Below are 4,144 nucleotides of genomic sequence, written 5' to 3' on the forward strand. Positions count from 1 at the left end.
TGCTTTCAGCCAGAACTGCAGCGGGCGCATGCGGAGCAAGCCCAACTGGAGAACTGATGATGCTGAGGCCATAAGACCCAGCATCCTTTGAAACTTCCTGAGCGGGGTTAAAGCGCCGCAGCGGAAAGACTTCGCCGCGCTCTGAACACTCAGCGCGCGCTGTGGCGACAGCTGTGCTGTCATAGACAGTGAGTCCAGAACTACCCCCAGAAACGAAATCGTTTGACCGGGGATCAGTGAACTCTTCACCCAATTGACCGTGATACCCAGATTCTCGAGGTGATCGAGTAAAATGGCTCTGTGCTCTATGAGCTGAGATCGTGATTGGGCTAGGATTAACCAGTCGTCCAAATAGTTCAGCACTCTCATGCCTCTGTTTCTGAGAGGGGCGAGCGCTGCGTCCATGCACTTCGTAAACGTGCGAGGTGCCAGGGACAAGCCGAAAGGCAGGACTGTATACTGGTATGTCTGACCTTCGAAGGCGAATCTCAAGTATTGCCTGTGGTTCGACGCTATTTGTATTTGAAAATACGCGTCCTTCAGATCTATCGATATGAACCAGTCTTCTCGGCGAACCTGCGCGAGAATTTTGCTGGTCGAGAGCATTTTGAAACTGCGTTTCACTAATACTCTGTTCAGTCGTCTTAGATCCAGAATAGGTCTGATACCGCCGTCCTTTTTGGGGACTAGAAAGTATCTGCTGTACATCCCCTGTTCGCTTTGCGCACGGGGAACGCATTCTATCGCCCCCTTGCTTATCAGTTTTGATATTTCGGCGCGAAGTAGGTGTGCTACTTTCAACGGCACCGAAGTTTCGACGCGCGCTGTAAAGCGTGGAGGGCGTCGAAAAAACTGTAGCGAGAAGCCTTTCTCTATAATGCCTAAGACCCAGTCCGAAACCCCTGGAAGCGCTGCCCATGCTTCTGCATGGTTGGCTAAGGGCCGGATACGGAGCTCGCTCTGATCGCCGTGCGACAGAGGTGCTACGGGACTCGCAAACGTAGGCGATTCGCCTGTGGCATTTGAGGCAGGGGGCGCGCTTGGTACAGCGGGCGGAACGCTCGCCCTCGACCCCACAACAGTGTTTAGCTGAGTGAGGGAGGGCTGCGAGAGTCCCGTGGGACTCATGTGTGCAAGTACATGTGGGCTGAGAGCGGGCACATATACTGATTTGGGCGCGCCGCCTGTGCTGGCAGCGCGCGCGCTCACAGGTCTCGCTTTTACGGAGAGCCTGTGATCTGATAGACATAGTGTTCGTGGGCACTGGGCAGTGGGCACTTTTACTATGTTGGAAGCGCAATCGAACTGAGTCGATTTTATTCGCGCGAGCCCTAAGTGTAGGGCTGTGCTTGTGTGTAACGATGGGCACGGGGGGGTGGGCATCGATACTACATTTATAGCACCATCGGCCGTGGCCGGGACACCAGAAATCACACTCGTTTTGGGATATATCTGGGTAGCCGTGAAAACGGCTTTTGTGTGCAGGCAAGCGGGCAGAAGAACAGGCTTGCGCTTTGCAGATAGCACTGGAACAGCCGCGAATCTTGGGGCTGAAACAGCGAGGCGCTTGGGTGAGAGGCCGGCCGCAACGGGACTCACACACCTGCGCTTTCCTAGTGGTGCTAGGATTTCTTCGGAACCTCAGGTTTCACCACAATCCTCGGTCGCGGCCCGGCAGGGCGCCGGGCGACTGATCGAGAGCGGGGTCTCGCGCTGCGCTGTTGCGGCTGCTGCGAAGATGAGGCCGAAGTCGGGGGCTGAGGCTGAGAGCTCCGCGGGGTCCGTCTTCCACGACTCGCCGCAGAACCAGAGCGCTTCGGTAGGAAGTGCTTGAAGGCTTGGGACGTTTTCTGGGCTTCGGTGAATCTCTCCACGAACTCGGAGAGAGAAGAACCGAAGAGGCCAGCGGAAGACAGCGGGGCATCGAGAAACGCTGTGCGCTCGGAATCCGCCATCTCAGTGAGCGTTAGCCACAAGTGCCTTTCAGCGACAGTAGCGGAAGCCATACACCGTCCCATTGCTTGCGCGGCAGCCTTGGTAGCTCGGAGCGTAAGGTCCGAAGCACTCCTTAGATCCGCCAAACAGACAGCATCAGGTCCCATCTCATCCAACTTACGGAGGAGATCTCCCTGGAAGATCTGTAAGGTAGCCATGGTGTGTAACGCTGACGCTGCTTGACCCAGCAGAGGAGAAAATTCTCGCGAGCAGTGATGACGTCATGCGGCAGGCTTTCGAAGGCAACACCGCTTTAGTCCGCCGTCCAGCAGAGGGCGGGCAAAGATGTGTCGCTATCGCCTGTTCCACCGGTGGCAGAGAGAGGTAGCCTCGGTCTTTAGCATTATCCAGCGAGGAAAATGCAGGCGACACAGATGAGCGCGTCCGCGCAGAGTAGGGCGCGTTCCAGGCCTTCGCAACTTCTTCATGTAGCTCAGGAAGAAAAGGAGCGGGCTTTGATTCTGGAGAAGAGCGCTCACCGGGGAGGAAGCTACCATCTAGCCGGGTGCGAGAGGGGGGCTCCGGTGCAGACCACTCGAGGCCGAGGCTCGCCGCGGCCAGCGCGAGTATCCGCATGAGCTCCGTCTCGATGCTGGCTCTCACCGAGGGCTTTTGGGCAGGAGGCGCGGGATCCTCAGAGACCGCCCAATCCTCGCTGTCCGAAGCCAGGAGAGAACAGGAATCCTTATCCGCCGACGCGGCCTCTGAAACGGCCCCCTCAGATGAAGCGGCGGCAGACTGCGGGCGCTGAGCATCGGGGAGTGATTCGAGCGAGGCCGGTGAAGCTAGCGGGCGAACCGGCGAGCTAAGTCGGGCTGGAGCGGGTTCCGGGATCCGCTGCGAGCGCCGTTTCTTCCGGCGCGGCATCGCGGCGGTGAATGCAGGCTTCGCGAAGGATGCCAGGCGGGTCCTCAGAGCCACCATCGGCAAAAGCTCGCAGTGAGGGCAGCCGCCGTCAGCGAGCGCGAGCGCTGCATGGTCCTCACCGAGGCAGGAAACACAGATGAGGTGGTTGTCTCCCTCGGCGAGTGGGGCTCTGCACGAGCCGCAGGAAGGCATCTTGAAAAAGACGCAGCTCTTTTAGGGGGTGAGTGTACTGAAACACCACACGCACACACAGAAAAACAGAGCAATAATAGAAAGGATATGATGCGTCGGAAAGCGCAGTAGGTACGGCTGTAGAAGGCGGCGTTGGCCAGCAGCTTCGAGGGCACGTCCCGCTGAGATGCTTGCTTCGACGACGCTTGCTTCCGTGATCCAGCGATGCGTGTGCTCCGCTGAAGAGAACAAAATTGAGTGAATCAGCCTTTTCGAGCTCCTTTTATAGGGATAAGCCACGCCCGTTTCGGCGGGAAGTGGCGAGAAGGGCGCGAAGCGCCCTCATTGGCCTGATGTTGCATCAGCCTGCGCTCGATAGGCTTATGCAGTTGCCGCAGAGCAGCCAATGAGCAGACAAGCCGTCTTGCTTCAGCTGTCTGCTGCTGCCGCAACGCGTTTTACATATATGAAAATTAAGGATAATTTTTTGCTTCAGTGTTTTCGCGAAAAGAGACTTTTCCCATAGCGTTTTTAGCAAAACGCAGTACGAGAGAACTCTCGTAAGAGAACACTTCATAGAACACATTACACGGGCAATAGATTAGCTAAAATGGGTTTCACATCAGAAGTTTGCACACATTGCAATCACAATTCTATAGATACATACATCCATGCAACCTGGCACTGCACTCCAATCAAACACTTTTGGGAAGAGGTCACACAGTCACTATGCACTATAGTCGGCTGCCACATCCCTCTATCGCCCTCTCTTTGCTTGCTGGGGGACCTCACAATAATTACTGATAAAAATATAAACTCTAAAATGCTCCTCATAGCTCTAACCATCGCCAAGAAAACTATCCTCATGAACTGGAAAACTCGTAACAACATACACATTAACCACTGGAAAAATCTCATTACAGACTTCATTACAATGGAATACACATCTCCCCCCTATAATTACGCATCTGAAACCGACCTCTGCCATCCAACACTTTCTGACCTCTTACAACTATGAATCCCTTCTCTCCTCTCAACTCCGACTCCTACCACCTTCTAATCAACCCACGGATATTACTGCATTTTTGTTACTTTTATCATCACTGTCATT

The sequence above is a fragment of the Squalius cephalus genome (genome assembly GCF_949319135.1).
Source record: "Squalius cephalus genome assembly, chromosome: 13".
NCBI lineage: Eukaryota > Metazoa > Chordata > Actinopteri > Cypriniformes > Leuciscidae > Squalius > Squalius cephalus.